Here is a 25,246-nt window from a genome sequence, read left to right as displayed (position 1 = left end):
ATTTCCTCACCGGCAGAGCTACCAAAACCCATTCGGAACAAATTGCCTCTTCCTATTTCAAGTTTATGTTTTACCCGTTTTTTTTTCTTGTTCTCACCCTACTTGTTAACACTTGTCGCTGTTGAGAATTATGGAAGCTATCAATTGAAGTCATTTCGATTTTTTGTTTAGTATATACTCCGTTTTCTTGCGCTAATTAACACACACACACACACACGAACACAGCTCAAGTTCCTTACCCTACTCAATAAAATAATTTCACAATTAGAACTCCACAAAGCGCATAACGCCTGCGGAAATTTTGTCCGCTGTACACTTCTCTGTGGTTGAATTTCGGTTTCGGAGCTGAACAAAAAATAATGCATTCCATCTCTCTATATCTGCGTCCACGGAGACAAGGGGCTGAAAGTGAAGTGTGTAAAAGGCACACACGAAAAACGACCGCATACACACCAGAAAATGGTACGGAGAAGTAGAAGCAACATAAATATGTATGATGTGCGTTGTAGTTTGTACACAAACCACGACACAAGACAAACTATTGATAAGTGCGTACAATAACACATACCGCAAGCTAGTGATGTAGAGACGAAGTAAGATGCAATGAGTTAATTGAAATCTTCACAAAGAATCACTCTCGATGTAACTCACTCATAGAGATTTTAATCATGAATGAGTCATGTGAACTCATCTTTACTACCATGAGCTATCTTTGCAGTGACTCTCAACTCGCTCAACTCACTCATTCGGCGTCAATTCACCTTAGTGAGCTGTTATGTTCAAATTGCCAATTCAAATTGGAACGGTGAGGAACAATCGTAACTGCCGATATTGCGATTCGCCTTATACGCTGAACAGCACGCTCGCTTGTGCGTTTTTGCATGCAATTTGATTGCCGTGACAAATACCATTAAAATAAACCAGCATCATCACACCAGCAGCAATGCTTCAGAGTTTTGGGTGGAAAAAAAAACCTTCAATCTTTACACTGATTTCTCCTGGTAATGGTGTAATGGGAAAACTTACAACCCGTATCTTTCTGTCCCGCCGTATTCTGTACATTCGATCGCAGGAAAGTACGAGAACTGTACCAATAATAAAATGACCACGGTGAACGAATTGTACCAAGGGTAGATTGGATAAGAATCATGTCCCTGAGAGGCATCCGGTTTCGTTGGAACTCCCTTTTACGATGCAGGAAAAGTCATTGCAACGCTCACGGGTATTGAAAGCGAGTTTATGGCCTGGAATGATAACGGGATATAAAAACAGTGAGCATGTTCTAGAATATTGAAATTGGTTATTGGGTTTTCTTGGAGACCAGAAAATACTCGAAATCCTTGGAAGCGATTGATATGAAAATTACATCAGGAGTTCTTTGAACAATTTTCTAGCATTTGTCTAGTATATTTTTCTAGTATATCCTCTTTACCTTTGGAAGGTAGGATACCTTTGGAATGCTGAGAATCCGATTGTGATCAACGATTCAAACCAAGTCATGAAAGACAATTTTTCGCAATTTGAATGTTTGTAAATGAAACATTTCTTTTCCGCTTATGTTGTGTTATGCTTTGTGCCCTTCCGTGTATGTGTGTGTTCTTCTTTTTGGAAAGCAAAATGCAACGAGAAACACATACCCTCTTAACATTGGCACGAACGCGCACAAACAATCGTGAACGCGCAAGCAAACCATTATCGAATTGCGTGTGAAGAAGCTTCCACACAACGACACTTCCGTTTTGGTACCATGTCTGGAGCGGGTTTTTGTTTTTCTCCTTTAAAAATTTCTTCCTGAACGTGAGAACGATAACAAGACGAGTTTTGTTGGTGGCCTGTTTGTGGGTGAAATGATGATCCCGGAGTTTGAACGAGTGTAGTTAAGATACTTTCACGAAAGCTGAGGAAGATTCCCGTCACCTCTTGGTAAGTTATATGCGATGACGCAGATCTATGCGAGTACGCAGCAAGTACTGGGTTGAAATAAGGAAGACTAGCCGCCAGTCATTATAGTCCACACCAACATACAATTCCACCAGTCAGTTCCCTGGGGTTTTTGTTGAGAATGCTCTCGGTCTCTCTCTCACCGGTCACACCAATATCGTCAGAAGCATGTCGGCGGTGGTTCTAGAATGTTTGTACTTCATTCTTCAACACCCATCTCATCAACTAACTCAGGATCGTAGTTGCTGCGTGCATACGCAGCTCTTTACAGCATAAAACAGTGTTGCTGCTGTCACACAAACACGCACGCAACCGTGATATGCTGCTTTTTTGTTGGGAAACGAATAAAATAATGTCTTTGTTTTGCTGTATGGTATGGTGCCCTTCCGGAGAAAGACACTTCAAACTGGACGAATTCGGACGTGGACTTTTACTTTCTTCATCCAGTATATCCCTGGGAATTGCTTCGGTATACACAGAGAGAGAGAGAGAGAGAGAGATCATAAAAAAAGAAAGGACATAACCAGATGTACAATAAAAAATCCACAGGAAAGGTAAATTGAATAACGGATAAAAATACCCACACAAATACATGTTAATAATCGTGGTATCCTGCAACTTTGCCTATATGTGTGTAGAACTAAAAGCATAACAAAATAACAGCAAAAGAGTTCTGGTGCTTGCGCGCAATTCCACGTCCACTACACATTATGCGGGGGCTCCCCCCTGTTGCGGTTTTTTTTTCTTCTAGCACTGACTACAACTACACCGATATCACACGTGCGCAGGCTACAACGAACCACAATTTGCACGATCGGTTTTGCATCATCCGTTGGTACATACCAATAGCATCAAACTACCTCCCCATCCCTGTGACTCCCACCAATGTCCACCCCCGCCCCATATCTGGCTTCCTGCTCCATCAATATGCATATCGGGTGCAAGTGCATCTCCACACCGGCGTTTCCGCTCCGGGGTAAAAAAGGGAGTACAGCACGAGCTCAGCAAAACACACAAAGAATACCATTCAAAACAACTGGCAAGAAAGAGAAGGAAACACAGAAAGAGAGAAACACAACAGTAACACAGTCGGTATAATGCGTATCGCGATTCCAAACAAAAAAGACGATGCCGGTCATAAGAAACACAAACACACACACACCTACGGGGGGTGCGTGTGGACACATCTTCGCTTACTCACGTAGCGACCACATGAGTGCACACGTGGCCATCACGGTGGCAACGTGACACATCGGCAGGCGCGGTTCTCGCGCTCTGCTCACAGCTAAATGATGCTTTTGCGCAATTTTCCCCTTACCACGCACGCACACAACACACACACAAACACGTACCCAACAAGCTCTTTCTCTCTCTCACACACACACAAATGGAACGAAGCGCTGCACGAACGGAAAGCGGGGAAAATGCGTGACGTTCGCTGCACACGGCGACCAGAGAGTCAGAGTTGAAAATAGTAACTAACCGACCGGACGTACCGACCACTACTACCATGATGTGTACGAAAATAGCAGAAAATATACTTACTCTGCTGTGTGTGCACTATCCATCGCTAGGGCAGCTTCTGACGCTCTGTCCACCTGGCCATATATAAAGGAAGAGACCTTCCTCTATCCGCTCTGATCGCTCACAGTATCAGTTTAGTTTTTCTTTTCATACACACGAAACAAACACACACGGACACTTTACTATCGCGCTATCTGATTTTTATCTTCAATTTTCTTCTTCTATTACCAAACGCTCAAAAACCACCCCCGGTTCACAAAGCCCCCGCGAGAGTGATACACGACACCCCTTTTTGGTAGGTGGGAGGAACATAAATCGATGTCTTAACAAGTGTGCGTTAGTCACACGTTCACACCGTTCGAATGGTTATTTTGTTTGTTTGTTTCGTTGATTGTTTCGTGTCGAAACGCTCCTAAAACGATCCTAAAAAATCACCAGCAAAACACATTCAGAAATCCTTCCTAACCACACACAAATACACACAGAGAGAGGGAGAGAGTTCCACCCCTATCAGACAAATATAAAATGGTGCGCTAGGCCGAAAATATGCACAACGGACGGACGGATGGACGAATCTATTTAGCTCCCGAAACTGAGTACATTACCCAAAAAGGGGGGAAAAAAACCTCCCCCGTACCACACAACGGTTCAGTTTGATCTGGACAGAAAAATCACGACACAGGCCACAGTGTATGCCACACACCAACGCGAAAAACTTCGGTCCAATCTGCACCGCCACACTTTTGTCTTTCACGCGTCTCGCTGTGTTTTGTTCATAAAATACCTCCAAAATGACTCTCTCTCAATCTCTCTCTCTCTCTCTCGTTTCAACTTTTGCTAACTGCGAAGTGTCGGACACAAAAAGCAACAAAAAAACACCCCTCTTTATTTAGCAGACGCAGCAAAAACATCGGCCCAGCCTTGCAGTCGCGCGTTGACTTTGATTTGCACTTGCGATGCATCAGCCACACACCACCAACCGAAGGGGGGAGGGTGGGGGGATGGTGTGGGAACCGGTGGGGCCAGTACCAATGCCCTCTTTGTGTGTCACACCGGTCTCCGGTGGTGGTGGCGGCCACCACCGTGGTCTTGTGCGATTGTGCGCTTTGTGCTAATGAGAGGGCGCATGCGGCAAGGCCTATAACCGTTTGTGATAAACAACGCACACCTTCTCTCACATGCTGCAGCAATAGCAGCAGCTGCGGCGATGATCGTACGAAACCGTACAACAACTTTGCGACTTGTTTGTGGGGAAGGTGGTTTTGTTTTGCTTTTAACAACCAATCCAAAATACTACAACACTGCACAGGTGAACACGTGGCGTCGTATAATGGTCACAAAAACATCAACCCTTCTCGATATGCTCGATCTTCTCCGTGTGGTCACCTTGATGAAATGGCAGCCCCTTTTTAGGGGGGCGGGAGAATATCCCCCCTAATTGGAGTGATGCTGCTTCAATGCAAAACAGTCTGGGTAAAGCAATAGTTACATTTCCATTTTACCCACCATAAGAATGGTAATGTTTGGTACTCAAACTCATCCCCCGCAAAAAGAAGAAAAAAAAAACAATTTCCACCCGTGAAAAAGTCAGAGCGACTCCGACGACGCGCGCGAACTCCAATCGCGGACGACTTAACTGGGGCAACGATGTACACGATTATTCGTGGTGTGTTAGTATATGGCGTTTGCGTTTTTCTCTCGCGTTTTTTTATACTTCCCGCTACCATTAGTATAACGTCACGCGCTTACCCTACTATCGAGCTTCCTTTCCTACGGGGTTGGGTGTTGTGTACAGAGACAGCAAAAAAATAAATAAAAAAAACAGCTCAAAAAGTAACACATTTAAACGTGCTACTATTTCTCACTGGAAATAGAGACTGGGAACGCATGTTGCGGTTTGCTTTGCTTGTTGACACGCTTTGTTTCTTGAGCATAGCCGTTTTTTTTTTACATTGCCCACATTGTAGGGCGAAACTGTTATCAACTCTCCGAATCGATGGCAGGATTTACCTACAAAAAAAATGGAACAATTTTACCAAAAATTGTCATGTTGTGTCAATACCAAACAAGTCTAAAATCGAAGATTTACTTACACAAAGGGTCGACATTTTTATTCTTTTCCTTTGTAGCAGCTTTTTGTCGAATAAATTACGCCTCTGCTTAGGGATGGGAAGGAAAGAAACCCTTAATTTCACGGCCACCTGCTCGACACACACGTGCACCATTGCGACTCCATTGGCACGATGAAAGTTAGCTGCGTTAGCACTAGTGGCAAGAAGTCATCAGTGTGTGGGAGGCTTGCTTCTATGGTATTTGGAGGCACGATTACTCATACGTGTGCTTCTTACTGATTTCCACGGGTTCGCTAGGGTACGTTACGCTCCCGTTACACCAGCAGCGTTACCTCCCCAAAAGCCAGCATACAAATTCCCGTGCTGAGTCACTACAGAGGGTAAAGTGGCATCGAATCGACGCGAATCATTGTTCGCTATGGTGTGGACAAGCGGTAGTGTGTCAGTGTGTGAACACGAGCCAAACACAACCAACCCAATACCAATAAACGATTGGGGCTGATAAAAGCGTCGTTCCACCTCCTCCCCCCTTTACGTGGGGTGGTAGGGGAGGCATGATTTGGTATTGTATGTAAAGTGGCATATCACTGACATGTTGTTGTGGGAGTTGGCCAATACAAACCTTTTTTCTTTCTCGTACTACCAACAGTTGCAGTGTTGCAAGTTTTTTTTAAATAATAGTCTTTTTAAGTTAATGAAAATATATTGATTTTTTCAAGATTTTATTTACAAATGTGATAAAAATATTTAAAAAAAGGCTTTTTCTAAAGTACTATAAAAATTTGAGTTTGTCCCACCAAGAGTTTCGTCTCTAAATACTGAATCTAAATATTTCTCTATATCTAAATATAAAACTTTTTTATAAAAAGAACATTTTTAGATCTCTTTTGTTTGAAGTAGAAACATGTAAATTTATTTCTGCACAGCAAGAAAAAAAACATGCAAACAAAGCACATCCGCTGTTCCTACCCCTTATTTGACATCCAGTGGATATTAGATTGCTCCCCACAAAGTGTTTATGTATCTCTTTCAGTAGTTTTCGGTTACAGTAGAAACATGCATACACACACACAAAATGTACGGAAATAGTGTCACATATAGGGAGAAATGATGAGGAAGTGTCGAAAACCCGACGACACCATTCTAGTGGCGGCATCCAAACATTAGCATTAACGGTGCTTCATGCTCCAAATCGGCAACAGAATCGTCAGAACAATATAGAAAGCTGATGTAAAACGCTCATCGAGGGAGGAAGATAGAGAGACAAGGGAGAGAAAGAGAGAGAACGAGAGAAAGACAGATATAGAAAGAAACCGATCGTCGACAATTTTTGCTCCAAAAAAGCCGTTCGGGGCTGGCGATGGCTTGGCGCAACGCATTTGCCCGGGCCGGGCGTACATTTTCCGTAGTTTTGAAACGTAGACGCGCACCTTTCCGTTTGTCTGCATGGCTGTGTGTGTCTGTGTGGTTGTACATCAGCTATAAAAGATGCGGCGAGGATGATAGTCATACCATCCCGTCATCGTGTACCAGTATCAGCTGGTGGTGATCACGATACTACTACCACGAAACAGACGAAATCCAACGTGACTATGCCCCCCCCCCCTTCCCAACCCCCCAAAACAAGCTGATGGCCGGCTAATTGTTTCCCCAACCAATACCACGTGACTCTCGTGAAAAAAAGATGGAGAAATAAAAAGACAATCAAAAGGGGAGAGAGAGACACACACAGAGAAAGAGAATAACAACCCCCAAAAAGAGACGAACCCGCTGCCACTCAGCGTGGTTTTCGGGGAAGCCAAACCATCCCCAACCTAGATTTGTTTTCATCGTCTACCGTGGAACTGTGAGGGTGAAGGGGTTGTGTGTGCACGTGTGTGTGTGTGTGTGTGCGCGAGGGTGGAGTGAGTTTTGCGAACGCAGGAAGAGCGAAAGTTCCTACGAAAAGCAAAAAACAAAAAACAAAAAACCGGATCGGAACACAAACCCGGAGCCATACACCAACAAGGACGCAAAATCATGCTTCAAGAACTGCTGACTCTCACCGTAATCGCGCTTCTCTCTCTCTCTCGGTGGCCTTCTAGGCCGGTGACTCAGTGCGGGTTTGTTGTCTGGCTCAACATTGGAAGGGAAGACGGTCACGTACGCTTTCAAGTAAACCGGTTCCCTTTCCGTGTCGTTCTGTTGCCACCGGACCGTTCAATTGGCCCACGTTCGCACGTTTTAGCTTTGCAGGCTTTTGGATCGTGAAGTTGTGCCCAACACTCGATCGTTCGCGATCGATGATGATTCGCACCATAACCCAGCGTTTTACCAACACACCACGGTAGGAAGGATGTGTAGAGGCGCTATTGCCGTACACCTTACATAAAAAAGCTTGCTCAACAAAACGGGCCTGTTTTACACATCCATTCGTGAGTGAACGCGAAAGAACGTGCTACACTGATGGGAAATATCGCGCGACTACAACCGGAGGGGGGCTTACGGACTCAAAGTGGGCCAAAAACAATCTTTGGTCATCTGTTTTTTGTTAGCCTCACAACTTGAGTAATATAACAAACCAATTTATTATAACTGAAAACTCTTACTTTCAAACACAAAAACAATGTACTTCCGGAAATAAATATAAAGATATAAAGATAAATAAAATGAATGAAGTTGAAGATGAAGTTAAATAGATAGAAGAAAATGAATGAAGATAATTAAATGAAACTAAATTTTGCTTGTGTCCTCTTACAGTCTTTTGCAAAAATGCGGAGAAGCTCTATCAACCTTTGAGTTTGATCAATCCGAGAAATGAAGAACGAATTTCATTCAAACCGGTGGCATTTAGTCTAAGGCCTATCTGTTCGGTCATTTTAGAGCAAAACGCCATTTTTTTCAAAAAATAATATTTCAACATAACATTTCAATTCAAAAATAATAATAAGATCTAGAAAATTATTTACACAACAAAAATTTGGTCATTACTTTAAGACACTGAAAATTTATTAAAATTATTATATCATCCTCTACCCCAAATGTGGAACAAAACAAAAGAAAAAGTGGCATTTTTGTTGCTTAAATAGACATGTTTTTAAATTACAATACTTACCTTAATTCAACAGAACACCAACAGAACAGTATAATGTCAAACAGCACCTGAAAAAAAGAAAGAACAATTAATTGAAAATAATCAATCGATGACGAATATAAATATCCAAACGACATAAAAGATAATAATGGGGGCGCCAGGTACTTTATGGATTGTGAAACCTTCACTAATAGGCTTCACATTCACCATGTACCTAAAGTGATTTACCAAACCGTACACTAGATGTCAGATAACTTCATTATGTCCCCGGCGTTGCTTTGTGTCATATGTAACCGAAACAACATCAAGAAAATACAGACAACATTTATTGCAGGATTTTATTAAATAGCGTTCATTGTATGCTTTAGCCTCGCATATGCATAAGTAAGCGAGACAAGTGATGCTTTCAACACAAAGGGATGATAAAAAAAATAGACACTTTTCGGGGGAAAGAGACACAAAAGGACAGTAGACGGACTGTCAGTGTGTAATAGTATGTACCAACCACTCATTAGTTGCGATACGAAAGCCGCCTGTGCATGTATGTCCTTTTTCACTCTCGCAAGACTGTTGCGTATCGCGTTACTTTCCAGCGTACGTCGACACAAAGATACCGAAAGCATTTACCAACACACTGGTGTCGCTCGGCACACCAAAAAAAGCCGCACAAAAGCCGGGAAAAGCCGGGTAGTGCATGTAGCTGCTTTCGCTTTCCATTTCCGATACGCATGCTGGAGAGACCGGTCGGTCGGTCGGTACCGGAGACACAATAAGCACGCTTTTTTGATATCGAGTGCGCATGTTCCCATACAGGCGTTCCCAATCCAGGACCAGGGTCACTCACAAACGCACTCCCGGTCTCCCTTTGCGTTGGGATATGTGGAATTTTTCCAACCGGAAAAACGAGCACCTATCGTAGTATCGTAGTGTGATTGAACAGGGGACATATCTACTGAACGGGCTGAACTGATGGTGCAGAAAAACGGATATCATCGAAATGGCACTTTATGAAGTACCTGGTAGCACCGTACCGAACCAATAAAGAACCAATTGGCGAGAGATGTTTGCATGTTTGCATTTCATTATTGCCGGTTTATGTGGCAGCCATATTATTAGATTCTGCCTGCTAGCCCTGCTCATATGTCGTTCTTTGATGTTTTGTCTGTAGGTATGTTTTCAAATACTTTTTTCTTTATGTCTTTCTTTATGTATTCCTCTCAACAGCAAAAGACTTCATGTAGTGTAAAATTTTACATTAATTGAAGTACCTAATAGTGGTTTATTTTATTAACTTTTAACGTTCGACATTTTGCCAATAATTAAATGTTTTTAAATTCGTCCATTAAGTGCTAATTTGAAACATCGCCATTTATTTTTTATTTTTTGTGTATTTTGATTACTTTTGCCAAAAAGCTCTATATACGAATACTCTGACAAACGAGTGTTGTTTCGTTACTGTACTGTGTGTACTTTTTGGTACACTACTCTAGAGATGTGCAAAGTGAGTAAGAGTGAGATAATGAATTGGAACGTTGTATTGAACGAGTTTCGTTCACTCACCACGAGGAGTTTTAGTGACTCTTTTTTCACTTACTCACTCATGGGTGTAACCATCTAGCCGTGGTGAGTCAAATTGCAAAAAAATATTCTTTTTTTATTTTAAAGCATTATTTGAGTGAAAAGAAACTTATTTCAACAAATTCGCATTAAAATAAATCAATTTTTAAAATTTTGCTAAATTTCCCAAAAAAAGCTAAGGCTTAGAAAATTTTCAAGAATTTAGAATTTTTTAAATTTTTTATTATTTTTTATTCTTTTTTTTTTGTTTAAAGCATTATTCGAGTGAAAATAAACTTATTTGAACCAATTGGCATTAAAATAAATCAATTTATTTTTTTTGCAAAATTTCTCAAAAAAATGGCAAGGGGTAAGCCTTATGAAATTTTCGAGTTGAAAATTTTTTAAATTTTTTTTTCTGATTTTTTATTCTTTTTTAATTTAAACCATTATTTAAGTGAAAAGAAACTTATTGCAACAAATTCCCATTAAAATATACCACATTTTTCAATTTTGCTACAATGCTGAAAAATGAGGAAAATTCTACATTTTCTCAAACAGGGTAGGGAACTTGGTTCCTCGAATAACTTCTGGCACAGACATCTGAGAGCATGGTCGTCCAAGAAGAAAATGTAGCCATTGGTGCCATCTATTGATCACAGGTTAAAGATTGGCGATCCGTTGGAAACCGACCGAGTTATAGGCAAAACTTGGTGCAAAAATGAGAAAAATTACATTTTCTCAAACAGGGTATGGAACTTGGTTCCTCGAATAACTTCTGGCACAGACATCTGAGAGCATGGTCGTCCAAGAAGAAAATGTAGCAATTAGTGCCATCTATCGACCACAGGTTAAAGATGGGCGATCCGTTAGATACCGACCGAGTTATAGGCCAAAATTGGTCTTGATTGGTCAAAAATGAGGCTTAGTAGATTGGCAAATTTATACATTTTTTAAAAAAAAATTATTATTGTTTGTTTTTTTTTTTTAATTTCAAGCATTATTTGAGTGAAAAGAAACTTATTGCAACCCATTGGCATTAAAATAAAACAATTTAAATTTTTTTGCAAAATTTCCCAAAAAAATCGTAAGGGTAAGCCTTATGAAATTTTCGAGTTGAAGTTTTTTAAAATTTTTTTTCTGATTTTTAATTCTTTTTTTAATTTAAAGCACTATTTAAGTGAAAAGAAACTTATTGCAACACATTCCCATTAAAATATACCACATTTTTCAATTTTACTACATTGGTGAAAAATGAATTTTTAAAATTTTGTCAATAAATCTTCCTAAGGCCTTAGGAGATTTATGCCGGGTTTTTTATGACTCCGAAAGGAGTGGTTAAACGAGCTGACTCCTTAGAACGACTCATTCTCTCTGAGTTGATTCACTAAAAAGAGTTGTTATTCTCATTATTGTTAACCTATAATGTGCTTTATCTAAAAGTTGCTAACATTATATCTTTACTGTAGAATTTAATTGAAAATCATCAATATCGGAAAGCAAATCTCATCCAGGAACACTATATAAGTGGGTTTGGGGAGCGGGGGGAGGTTAAATGCATGCATACAGCCATAAAAATACGCAAACCAGGCACGATCAGAGCTCGTTACGCTGCGTGACAGAGGCGATTGCCTTCCATGTGCATATTGTAGTGCAGTACTGTTTTATCAGCAAGCGAGAGAACAACAAGATAGCAACTGTCGAACGAGCTCCAAGGCCATAAGTGTAGCTCTTTCTCCAGTGTCTATCCACTGGACAGGGGGAGCCCTTCAATTACGCTCACTACACAAACGAATCACTGTCCCTTGTACGATCCTTTGTATCAGCATGCAGTTGACTGTAACCTGCAGCTGAGTGTAACGAGATTGTTGTAAAACTTCCAGTTTGCTACACAGTGCTCTCACACACACACACACAGACGTACCAAGAGGAAACCCATGCAGCAACACAGCATCGAAATATGGTGGTGGACCCGAGAGGGTCACGCAAAAGTGCATCTGGAGTGTATGCAGTTAACGAGCGGTGTACACTGCAACGATGCACTCTGCTACACACTGCCGTTCCATTCCCATAAAGGGAAGTTACATTTCATCCCACTTCGCATCGTGGTGCCGCCGCCGCCAAACGCTCATTCTCATTCTGTGTTAATATTTCTCTCGCAGCAACACTGGCCGAGACGATCGATGCGAACAGGAAAGGTTTCGTGCTCGTATTTGTACCAGCCCCAGAATCAGCGCTGGCTGGTTCGAGAAATGGATTAGCTGCAACCCGGTTGGCTTTTGGTGGTGGTTCGCTTGTAAATAAATGGCCAGCATGTGCGAAACTTAACCATCCCTTTGCTTTTTTTTTTGGTGAGGATCGCACCTCAACTTGGTCCAACCACCGACTGCAACAACGAACGTTTGACTTTCCGTACATGTTGAAGGGCACGATAAAGAGCGCTCTTTATCACGGTCGCACACATTGCTGTGCACGTCCATGGACCACAATGCAACACGATAGTGTTTTTTTCCCCATTCTTTATCATCCTCACCATACACGTCTGATGTGCCTGATACACTCGCGTTGTGATGCACATTGTTGAGTAGTTTGCAACTGAACCCGTCCTGCCCTCGGGAGCGGCAACGGGGCGCGTTAATATTTCGTTCGGTTCCTTTTTCCTTCGTGTTCGCTCACACGTTGCCAGCAGTTTAACACACTAACCAACAAGATGCATTTATCGCTTGTCCCGAGGGATTGGCCTGGTGTTGAATTGGAGCTGGTTGATTCTTCGTAACGTTGACGTTGCACAATTACAGCGACAGGTACGTTTTGATAATATTTTTATAAAAAAAAACATAAACCAATGTTACAAAAAAAAACATTAAAAAAATTCCGTTTCATTTTGGTTTTCCTACGGGATAATGCTTACCATAATGTAATATCTTACTTGCCATAATAAAAAATACTGGATTTTCAAGTTGATGTGAGAAAGATAACGCTGGTTACTGGATGCTTTTCAAGTTATAGTGAAACGTTTGCAGATAAAAATGAAATCATTTCTCCTTTAGCGGGCTTTTCCAAGAAACCTTCTTCCTCTAACGATCTTAAGCATATCTTTTGTTTTAAAAGTGCTTTTCTTGCGTGCTATAATATTTGCATGTGTTGCATGAGTTGGTTTTTTTTCCACATGCTAAATACATCACAAACAGTAACAACTTCACTTTTGTACTGTTATACCACCGATGGATGAAATGAATTGTTTCTTTTCACACATTCCCACTTATTGTATTACACCCCGTAAATGGTTTAGGGGCCACTTATGGTACACTTCCTTTCCCTTTTCCCTGAAGTTTATCTTCTGATCCGCGGGCCCAAAAGACGCGATGGCGTGCACACGTTGTCGTGGCTGGAGAGCATCCAGCAACAAGAGTGCATTCAGTAATAAGTACGGCAATAAGTGCATTTCACCAACACACACTCATGGTACGGTGACTGTGAGTATGCTTGGCACTATGCCATGCATGGCCGCTGCTACACTTGGAACCGTGGACGAGTAGCAATTCCTGGTGGTGATAGTATGCGTTCCGGGGGGCGATATGTCGATTGTCTGGCTCCGGTTACCCATTTTTCGTACAGTTCCGTTGCATTGTAGTAGCGGTAGCAACCCGTGACCGTGGTACAAACGAACAAGCAAACTTTTTTGGTCAAAAATATGTCAAATAAAGTCCAAACATTTCAACACTTAAAAGCGCATTATCTGTATGATAAGAAACGATGAAGATTGTGGAGTTCAATACACATTATCTATCAGTTTTATCTATTAAACAATTGACATACCGACATCCATGCTGAATATTCTTAGATCCGTTTCAAGCCTCACATCCCAAATGTTTCTCCCGCACATCTGTTTAACCTTTTTTTCTTCGTTATCTCTTCGCAAAGCATGAAAAACTGTGGAGAGTAATATCTCAGTGAAAGTGCAGCAATTTTAATTTGCTTTGCGTTTAAATATAGCCATTCCGCACCGGGTGCGTTACAAGAAGGTCCGAATAGAACCAACGCCCAGAATAAATCACCTCCACCTGCAAGATGCAACGCGGCCTCTTGACCGTCTTGTATGTACCGGAACAGAATTCGCGGGAAAACGCCCAAACCCGAGAGACACGCGACAAAATGATAGAATGCATTACTTGCAGTGGTGGGTAAAATTATCCACTAGATTTATTTTAATCTTCCTACATTTTGGTTTCAATTTCTATATGGAAATTTGAAACGCGTTGGCTTCTCTCTGCTTCTATCACATCCGGGCTATATAATTCGATTATTTTTGATTTGAAATATTTACCCCCCGAAAATGCATTAACCTTCCTGTCACGCTAGATATTTTTGCTTGCAGTTATGAATTTTATTCCATTCCACCTGCTTCGGTGGTAAAACATTTCACCAGCAGCAAATCCGAGCGGTCGAAATGTGTCCGGGTGTACGGAAATAGTCTGAAACGGCGCGATTTTTTTTTGTCCGAAGTGGCAGCTGATGTTGTCCGCCCTCGCTAGGTGCTAGAGCTGGCCAATGTTGACCAAATAAAAATATATATTTATATTCGATCGAGCTCGAACGCTACTACCGCATTGAACGTCATCGGGAAAATGGGAAAACCCGTTTTTTTTGTTTGCTGTTTGACTGGCTCGCAAGGATAAAGGGAAGGGACAAGGGATAGAGCCGAAATCGTGAGAATTGTTATTTGCCACGGAAGGTACGTCTTCAAAAAAACCGCCAAGACCTTGCCGCATGTGTACCCGAAAGGTGTCTTGTTTAAGTTTTCGTGTTGCTCTTGCCGAAAGGCAATGCACTCGCGGACCCGGACACGAGGCGGACCCGGTGGGATGGAAAGCGTCCACACAGCAAAACAAAAATCCTTTCCGCTGTAACCGGTGCAACAAATCGAAAGCCCCGGCCACACATGTGTGGCGCAGCATCAACTGCGCAGTGACCGTCGTTGTGGTGTAGCTGAAATGCATCGTGTTTCCCCCGGTTCTACGAACACTCCCCCGGTAATGGTAAGTGTGGCCATCCGACGTTGGACACAATGTGCTCGGATCCCGGTGCTCGGAAGGGCGCAAACTCGCCCCACCGATGTTGTTGATCGGTTCGATCGAACGCTGCGAACGTGTGCATCAGCGTGGCCCTCTTGTTCTGGTGTCTCTGTGTGCGTGTGTGCCCGGTGGGGGGAGGGGGGGAGAGGGGATAGCAGGGGTTCGAATTGTTTGTGTTTACGGACGAAACTGCACATGGTGCAGTTTGTTGAAACGAGCGCACAACGACACAGTGCCGTGTGTGGATGGGTAGAAAATACTGTGGGCTGATTTTAGCTATTTTCCCTCTGCTTCTGAGTAGTCAGGTTAGTGTAAAAGTTTAAATAATAAATACGCTGAAGAGTACGGCAATTTATTTTCAGTCGCACAAAAAATGGTTTTTTATTAATTATTCAGCAATTTGTACATCTATTCACCCATCTTTTTATAGACATTGTAAGACTCTATAAGACACTTTTATTTATTTATTCTTTTTAATTATATGACTGGGTTTTACAAATCACTCCATCGTAAATTTAAACCTCAATAGAAAACCATAAAACTTGCTTCCAACAAAAGGAAACAATGAACAACAATAACACAAAAATTTGATTTAATATGCTACATTGTACATTTAGCTATATGAAAATAAAATCGCTTCAACACATTTGGAACAACCTACAACAATCGTGGGTAGAGATGGGACAAAATGGCATATAGACGGAACTGGTTCCAGACGATTCCACAAAAATTCGGAACCAGTTCCAGCAGGTAGGTGCAACCACCCAGTCCGGAACCGTCCGGAATCGTCCGGAATCGTCCGGAATCGCCCGGAATCGTCCGGAACCGTCCGGAATCGTCCGGAACCGTCCAGAACCGTTCGGAATCGTCCGGAATTGTCCGGAACCGTCCGGAATCGTCCGGAATCGTTCGGAATCGTCCGGAACCGTTCGAAATCGTCCGGAACCGTCGGAATCGTTGGAACTGTCGGAACATTTGGAATCGTTGGAACCGTTGGAACCACTGGAACCGTTGGAATAGCTAGAACCGTTGGAACCGTTGGAACTGTTGGAACCACTGCAACTGCTGGAACTGCTGGAACCATCCGGAATCGTAGTCGGCTAGTATGACTTCACAGTACGCACTGTTTTCTTTTTGATTTGATGATTTTTATTTCGTTTTCTTCGCCTTTTGCTCTGCGTGTATCTTTCATAAACGGGTAGACTTTTTTTTATCAAGTAGACAAACGCTTGGTGCTGTTGGGTTTATTTTGATTGCATTGATGAATTGTGTGAAAGTACCGAATGTTATGTTAATCGAAATGTTTTTACAGACTTTTTTCGAAATCGTTCAGAACCGTCTCTGAATTGAATGCTCTGATACTGATAGTGTCTTTTAACCCACACATTTCTTCTGGTTCTACTTCCTTCTACATCTGTCATATTGTCCTTCATCTTTCGTTTATATTTACAATAAAATCAATACTTTAAATAAGATTGTAAATATAATTTACCACTATCGACTTATTTTTTTGGATAGGATCAGAATACTATAATAGGATATGAGGTGAGTCCTATCGTAATCTTTCTTTTTTGCTAAAAAAATAAACTATTGAACGGCTACGATTCTTGCATTTTATTAAATTGAACATATGATTACATTACTATCTATTTATTTGCTATCAGCTCATTACTAAACTATAAGACTTACAGGTTATGGTAATTTTGTTTTATAAAAATGATTTCTTTTAATTTTTTTGATGTCAATCTATTTCTTTTTTCTGTAAGAATGTTACCTGCCTTCGAAAAAATTCGTTCACATGGAACAGAAGACGCAGGAATGCTCAAATATTGTTTGGCAAAATATGATAACGTTGGATAAATCACTTCTCTTTCCTTCCACCATAGAAATGGATCACATTTGACCTGTAAATTTTTTTCCGAAATGTAGCGATCCAGCTCAAGAGCAGCAAGAATTCTTGCACTTGATGTGTGCTCGCTTTGGTGAACTTTTTTCAGTGGTTGCCATATGTCGTCATCGCTATCAAGATCTTTTTCTGCATTGTCTTTAATTTGTGTATCCATTCTATTTTGGAATGGAATCATCTTTTCTATCATATGCGTGTACACATTTTGGTACTGCGCGTCGCTTCCTAAAAATCCATCTTTTTTGAGCCTTGGGTCTAGTAAAATCGCATACGAAACTATTTCAAGATTGTTCGTTGTTTCGAACCTAGTTTTTAGACCCAGTATAAGATCATCTACTAAATCAATAACCTTGTGATGTAGTACTTCCTTTTCTTTTTTTTCAATAATTTTTTGCAATAAGGACCTAGTTAAAAACCCCATTGTTGAAATTGATATCGTTTTTTCCGCCATAATTTCGATTGTAACCGTATTGAACAGCTTTAAGATCTTAGTAGCTTGTTCTATAATGAGCCAATCTTCTTCCTCTAGCTTGCATGAGATTTTCAAAGTTGCAATACAAGATGCTAGTGGAATTCGGTTTTGTTTGAAACGATCCAACATTTCGTATGTTGAATTCCATCTGGTAGGGCAATCTTGTTTAATTTTTAATAGCGGATGATTCAAGCTAGTTTGCATTTCGGCCAGCTTTTGGGCAGCTTTTGAGCTTTTTTTGAAATGCATAACGATGCTTTTTACGTTCTCAATCGTTGATTTTATCTTTTGAAGGCCTCTTTGAACCACTAAATTTAACGTATGGGCACCACACGGGAGATGAGAAAGATTTAATATAGTTGCAGCTGATTTCATGTTGGTCGCATTATCCGTGACCAAAGTAAATAATTTATCGGAAATTTCAAAGGTATTAGTTACAGTCGTTATCCAATCGGCTATATTCTTTCCCGTATGGGTAATTGAAAAATCTGAACATTCCAATAAATACGAACACAGTTCGTATTTATTATTTATGAAATGAGCAGTCACTGCACAAAAATTATCATTATTAATGCTAGTCCAACAATCTGCTGTCAGTGATACAGTTGAAGCTATGAGTAATTTACTTTTCACCACCTCCAAAGTTTCGTTGTAAAGTGCCGGTAATGCTGCATTAGAAATACTTTTTCTTGTTGGCAGTTCATATTTAGGGTTTAAAGCTTTAACGAAATCTCCAAAATATTCATTTTCAACTATTGAAAAAGGATGATATTCTTTACATATCATTAAAAGCAATAGAGAATCGATTTTTTTTTTTGATTCCGAGCTCATTGGTTTGCTGGGTTGAAAAAAATTGGTAATTGTGGTGCAGACGTTTTGTTGGCCGGAAGTACCTTCTAGAGGGGAATCTATTTCAGAATTTGTTGTCGACAGCGGGTTACTCCTGTACAGCGGAACGGTTGGGTGTTTACGACCGAGATGCCTTTTCAAGTTTGATGTTGATCCCTTGCAGTACGAAACTATCTGCTGACAGTAGCGACATTTAGCACCACTTTCAGATTTCGTGAAATGCTGCCATATATCGCTGGTCATGTGTGCCATAGCGCCGAGCTGAAAAGTACATGGTTACAATGTAAGATTAATTTTCTATTGCTTGTAAATCAGTAGCCGTTTTTCCTATACCTCTTTGTAAGACGGACGTGACCAATAGAATTCGAGTTCTCTCCAACTTCAGATAACAGGCGCTTTGAAGTAATGCCCAGTACGTCACCGGTGAAGTCGAAGTAATCGCCTGATCGCCGAAGAATCTCTTTTGCACTATGCACGGATCTTGCACTTGCAACAGTTCGCAAAAAAATTTCACTGGCCTATGTGTATTCAGGAGCTAATCACGTTGAATCAAAAGTAAGCACGCCACTGGTAAAGTAATCGTCTGATCGCCGAAGAATCTCTTTTGCACTGTGCACAGATCTGACTTGCAATGGTTCACAAAGAATTTCACTAGTATGAGCATTTTCTAAGGAAAATGTATTGTTTGGCACTGTCTATACCATCAACACTGTCGATATATAATCAGAGTGTGGTACAGATACTAGTACAGATTGCAGCGATAACACTATTGTACAGTCTGAGCTGTGAGCTATCTGATCCTTAGTGTGTGCTTTGCTTCACTAGTATGTGTGCGTTACAGGGAAACACAATTGATAGGGTGCGGTGAGCCGACTTTAGGGAATCGCGCAAGCGAATATGAAATACGGGACGATTGATATAGAAACTGATTGATATAGAAATTTTGGCTGATTCGCTAAAGTATTGGGTGTTTCTATATCAATCGTCCCGTATTTCATATTCGCTTGCGCGATTCCCTAAAGTCGGCTCACCGCACCCTATCAATTGTGTTTCCCTGTAACGCACACATACTAGTGAAGCAAAGCACACACTAAGGATCAGATAGCTCACAGCTCAGACTGTACAATAGTGTTATCGCTGCAATCTGTACTAGTATCTGTACCACACTCTGATTATATATCGACAGTGTTGATGGTATAGACAGTGCCAAACAATACATTTTCCTTAGAAAATGCTCATACTAGTGAAATTCTTTGTGAACCATTGCAAGTCAGATCTGTGCACAGTGCAAAAGAGATTCTTCGGCGATCAGACGATTACTTTACCAGTGGCGTGCTTACTTTTGATTCAACGTGATTAGCTCCTGAATACACATAGGCCAGTGAAATTTTTTTGCGAACTGTTGCAAGTGCAAGATCCGTGCATAGTGCAAAAGAGATTCTTCGGCGATCAGGCGATTACTTCGACTTCACCGGTGACGTACTGGGCATTACTTCAAAGCGCCTGTTATCTGAAGTTGGAGAGAACTCGAATTCTATTGGTCACGTCCGTCTTACAAAGAGGTATAGGAAAAACGGCTACTGATTTACAAGCAATAGAAAATTAATCTTACATTGTAACCATGTACTTTTCAGCTCGGCGCTATGGCACACATGACCAGCGATATATGGCAGCATTTCACGAAATCTGAAAGTGGTGCTAAATGTCGCTACTGTCAGCAGATAGTTTCGTACTGCAAGGGATCAACATCAAACTTGAAAAGGCATCTCGGTCGTAAACACCCAACCGTTCCGCTGTACAGGAGTAACCCGCTGTCGACAACAAATTCTGAAATAGATTCCCCTCTAGAAGGTACTTCCGGCCAACAAAACGTCTGCACCATAATTACCAATTTTTTTCAACCCAGCAAACCAATGAGCTCGGAATCAAAAAAAAAAATCGATTCTCTATTGCTTTTAATGATATGTAAAGAATATCATCCTTTTTCAATAGTTGAAAATGAATATTTTGGAGATTTCGTTAAAGCTTTAAACCCTAAATATGAACTGCCAACAAGAAAAAGTATTTCTAATGCAGCATTACCGGCACTTTACAACGAAACTTTGGAGGTGGTGAAAAGTAAATTACTCATAGCTTCAACTGTATCACTGACAGCAGATTGTTGGACTAGCATTAATAATGATAATTTTTGTGCAGTGACTGCTCATTTCATAAATAATAAATACGAACTGTGTTCGTATTTATTGGAATGTTCAGATTTTTCAATTACCCATACGGGAAAGAATATAGCCGATTGGATAACGACTGTAACTAATACCTTTGAAATTTCCGATAAATTATTTACTTTGGTCACGGATAATGCGACCAACATGAAATCAGCTGCAACTATATTAAATCTTTCTCATCTCCCGTGTGGTGCCCATACGTTAAATTTAGTGGTTCAAAGAGGCCTTCAAAAGATAAAATCAACGATTGAGAACGTAAAAAGCATCGTTATGCATTTCAAAAAAAGCTCAAAAGCTGCCCAAAAGCTGGCCGAAATGCAAACTAGCTTGAATCATCCGCTATTAAAAATTAAACAAGATTGCCCTACCAGATGGAATTCAACATACGAAATGTTGGATCGTTTCAAACAAAACCGAATTCCACTAGCATCTTGTATTGCAACTTTGAAAATCTCATGCAAGCTAGAGGAAGAAGATTGGCTCATTATAGAACAAGCTACTAAGATCTTAAAGCTGTTCAATACGGTTACAATCGAAATTATGGCGGAAAAAACGATATCAATTTCAACAATGGGGTTTTTAACTAGGTCCTTATTGCAAAAAATTATTGAAAAAAAAGAAAAGGAAGTACTACATCACAAGGTTATTGATTTAGTAGATGATCTTATACTGGGTCTAAAAACTAGGTTCGAAACAACGAACAATCTTGAAATAGTTTCGTATGCGATTTTACTAGACCCAAGGCTCAAAAAAGATGGATTTTTAGGAAGCGACGCGCAGTACCAAAATGTGTACACGCATATGATAGAAAAGATGATTCCATTCCAAAATAGAATGGATACACAAATTAAAGACAATGCAGAAAAAGATCTTGATAGCGATGACGACATATGGCAACCACTGAAAAAAGTTCACCAAAGCGAGCACACATCAAGTGCAAGAATTCTTGCTGCTCTTGAGCTGGATCGCTACATTTCGGAAAAAAATTTACAGGTCAAATGTGATCCATTTCTATGGTGGAAGGAAAGAGAAGTGATTTATCCAACGTTATCATATTTTGCCAAACAATATTTGAGCATTCCTGCGTCTTCTGTTCCATGTGAACGAATTTTTTCGAAGGCAGGTAACATTCTTACAGAAAAAAGAAATAGATTGACATCAAAAAAATTAAAAGAAATCATTTTTATAAAACAAAATTACCATAACCTGTAAGTCTTATAGTTTAGTAATGAGCTGATAGCAAATAAATAGATAGTAATGTAATCATATGTTCAATTTAATAAAATGCAAGAATCGTAGCCGTTCAATAGTTTATTTTTTTAGCAAAAAAGAAAGATTACGATAGGACTCACCTCATATCCTATTATAGTATTCTGATCCTATCCAAAAAAATAAGTCGATAGTGGTAAATTATATTTACAATCTTATTTAAAGTATTGATTTTATTGTAAATATAAACGAAAGATGAAGGACAATATGACAGATGTAGAAGGAAGTAGAACCAGAAGAAATGTGTGGGTTAAAAGACACTATCAGTATCAGAGCATTCAATTCAGAGACGGTTCTGAACGATTTCGAAAAAAGTCTGTAAAAACATTTCGATTAACATAACATTCGGTACTTTCACACAATTCATCAATGCAATCAAAATAAACCCAACAGCACCAAGCGTTTGTCTACTTGATAAAAAAAAGTCTACCCGTTTATGAAAGATACACGCAGAGCAAAAGGCGAAGAAAACGAAATAAAAATCATCAAATCAAAAAGAAAACAGTGCGTACTGTGAAGTCATACTAGCCGACTACGATTCCGGATGGTTCCAGCAGTTCCAGCAGTTGCAGTGGTTCCAACAGTTCCAACGGTTCCAACGGTTCTAGCTATTCCAACGGTTCCAGTGGTTCCAACGGTTCCAACGATTCCAAATGTTCCGACAGTTCCAACGATTCCGACGGTTCCGGACGATTCCGAACGGTTCCGGACGATTCCGAACGATTCCGGACGGTTCCGGACGATTCCGGACGGTTCCGGACGATTCCGAACGATTCCGGACGGTTCCGGACGATTCCGGACGGTTCCGGACGATTCCGAACGATTCCGGACGGTTCCGGACGATTCCGGACGATTCCGAACGGTTCCGGACGGTTCCGGACGATTCCGGACGGTTCCGAGTGGAACCGTCAATTCCATTTCTTCGGAATCGGAACTGGAATCACACGACCCGGAGCCGGATCGGAACCGTGGGTGCATTCCACCGAACCCATCACTAATCGTGGGGAGATGGCATCCGATTGTGAACACATCGTCGATTGCACAATTCAAACACGCCAACTCCCAAACCCACACACGTGCAAACCACTCCATGTGCTGCAACGTGACAACATTCGAAAGAGAGAGAGAGAGAAAGAGAGCCATACCAAGCAAAACAAAACAAAGCAAGCGGGAGAGTTAAAATCTAGCCACATTTGCGTCAGCTTCACGCATACTGCTTTTTCCTTGGCAACGATCCATTCCCGTGGGGGGGGATCATTGGGGCAAAGATGTGATTTGAGGGAATCACAATTTTCGTTGTCGGATGTTGTTTCGGGACCGTGTGTGTGTGTGTGCCCCGTAGAATGCTGATCACACGCTCGAATGCTTCCGATGCTGCTGGTGGTGTGGGCCTCGCCTGTGAAATTGAGGCTTACTGGAGTAAAGCACGACACAACTACGGACAAAGTGCACACAACACAAAGGGAGAATGCGTGCTGCACTTCTGCAATTGCACCGTGTGTGTTGCTTTTAATACGCGGCAAGGAAATGGAACAGACCGTGTAAACCTGTTCTACACACTCGCGCACTTGCTGCACATGCACTTAAAGCAAGTAAATAGAGTGAGAGCGAGAGCGAGAGAGAGCGGTTGAGAGAGTGTGAGAAGCTGCGGCTTGTCAGCCGGGAGAAGAAAAAAAAACGAAACACGTAAAAACGCGTTTGACTACTTCACTTACTATTTTTAACTTTGTTCAGCGTCGCTTTGCATCCATCGGCTTCGTTGGATTTGTACACCAAGCGGAAGTGAAGGTGTCGGTGGTTCCCGTCGTACAACAGTGAACAGAAGGCAAATGCGTGAAGATTCTCTCCACAAATCGGGTTTCGGGAATTTAACACCAATGGGAACATGGATGTTGTGTGTGATGCTGCACGTTGTGCCGTCACGATGCCGTCGTTCGTGAGACCACAACACCACACGACGCGATGATTGTGATTGTAACAATTAGCCCAGAGCGTCCGTTTCGTCACAGCAAACAGTGCACGCGCAACGCCGTTTTGTGCAACGCACACGCACACGAACGCACACGCAGGGCCGGACGGTGCGTTTGGCCGCGTTCCAAGAATCGATGGGATATCAACCGAAATCACACAACTTCACCATGCGTCTTTAACCTCGCATCAAACTTGCTCGGGTTCACCCTTTGCCAGTGCTAATTTGGCTTCCACACGTTCTATCTCACTCTGTCCACATTGGCGTTTTTCACAATGTCCACACGGTGCACACATACACCACTAGTTCGCTAGTTACAGTAATTTGTAAAAATGATTAAACTTTATTTTACCTTTCTGCTTCAAGCAACCGGACAATCAACCGTCACGGCAAACTACTGCGAATTGCTCACTTGCATGTACAGACAGTGATTGTTTCGATGGTCCAGTTCTAAAAAAAAACACACCAGTTGGATCACTACTTTCCCCTGTTCATCATAGTCATTTGCAATCCGCAAAGGACTCACAAAGAATCGATAAGAATCTTGCATCCCATCCTGTATGAACCTATTTCCGGTAAGTTTTTGCTTTTGCTACCACTTCGAGAATTAGTTTTTACTAAGTTAACACACGCTGCCACTGCTTGCGACTGTGCGGGCAAGAAAGAGATTGTGGCCAGAATGCGAAGTCTCTCCGACCAAATTACCCGGCTGCGTTTGTTCGTTCCTCTTCGTATTATACGAGCTTTCGCCTACACGAACACCATAATGGCCAGAGCATGTTTTTTTTTGTATTTCTCAAACGAGAGAGTAATTTTTAAAGGTACAGAGAGTATTGTAAATTATTACAAAATTATTTGAAAATGTTTACTATAAGAAAATTTATTTCGTTCGGTAATTAAATAATAACCTTTGATAAAAAAAATACTCCACTAGTTCAATAAAATGCTCTGGAATATATTTAAAATTAATCGTATAAAATAAAAAAATAGCCTCTGCTAAAAATAAATAACCTTAAATAAATATTAATTATTAAATATTATTAAATTAATTTTAATAAATGTTTCTATCTCCCAATGCTACTGGCCGTTAAAGTGGCCGTCCAATTTTGAATAAATGTTACCATAAAAAGCACCACCGTTTTCTAGCATGCTGACCCATAATTCAAATTTTATAGCAAGCTGAAGAAACGCTTAAAACGCTTAAACCATTTTTGCGCCAGAACAGCCCTGATGTAATACGGAAAAACATTGATTGAAGTTAAATTTATTTACATGATTTTAGTAAAACTTAATGTTTTCTCTATTAATAAATGT

The 25,246-nt window shown here is 40.9% G+C and overlaps 1 protein-coding gene across 7 annotated transcripts in view; it reads right to left on the bottom strand.

The window, feature by feature from the left end:
- LOC125764667 (uncharacterized) overlaps positions 1-24,582 on the bottom strand; it is a 68,559-nt gene extending 43,977 nt beyond the window's left edge. For 2 of the 7 annotated variants that reach the window (XM_049429112.1, XM_049429113.1), the window contains exons 1-2: positions 23,679-24,582; positions 8,632-8,678 (exon numbers count right to left, since the gene is read on the bottom strand). The gene's annotated coding sequence lies outside the window, so the exon portion shown is untranslated. Of the gene's footprint in view, positions 1-3,486; positions 4,869-5,214; positions 6,216-8,631; positions 8,679-23,678 lie in introns of those variants that run through there. The other 5 variants (XM_049429117.1, XM_049429118.1, XM_049429124.1 and 2 more) reach the window with 3 other exon arrangements.
- Positions 24,583-25,246: the final 664 nt, after the last annotated feature.

The sequence above is a fragment of the Anopheles funestus genome, chromosome 2RL (assembly GCF_943734845.2).
Source record: "Anopheles funestus chromosome 2RL, idAnoFuneDA-416_04, whole genome shotgun sequence".
Taxonomy (NCBI): Eukaryota; Metazoa; Arthropoda; class Insecta; order Diptera; family Culicidae; genus Anopheles; species Anopheles funestus.
Note: the sequence above shows the minus strand (reverse complement) of the source record. Positions and strands in the feature narration are given on the sequence as shown.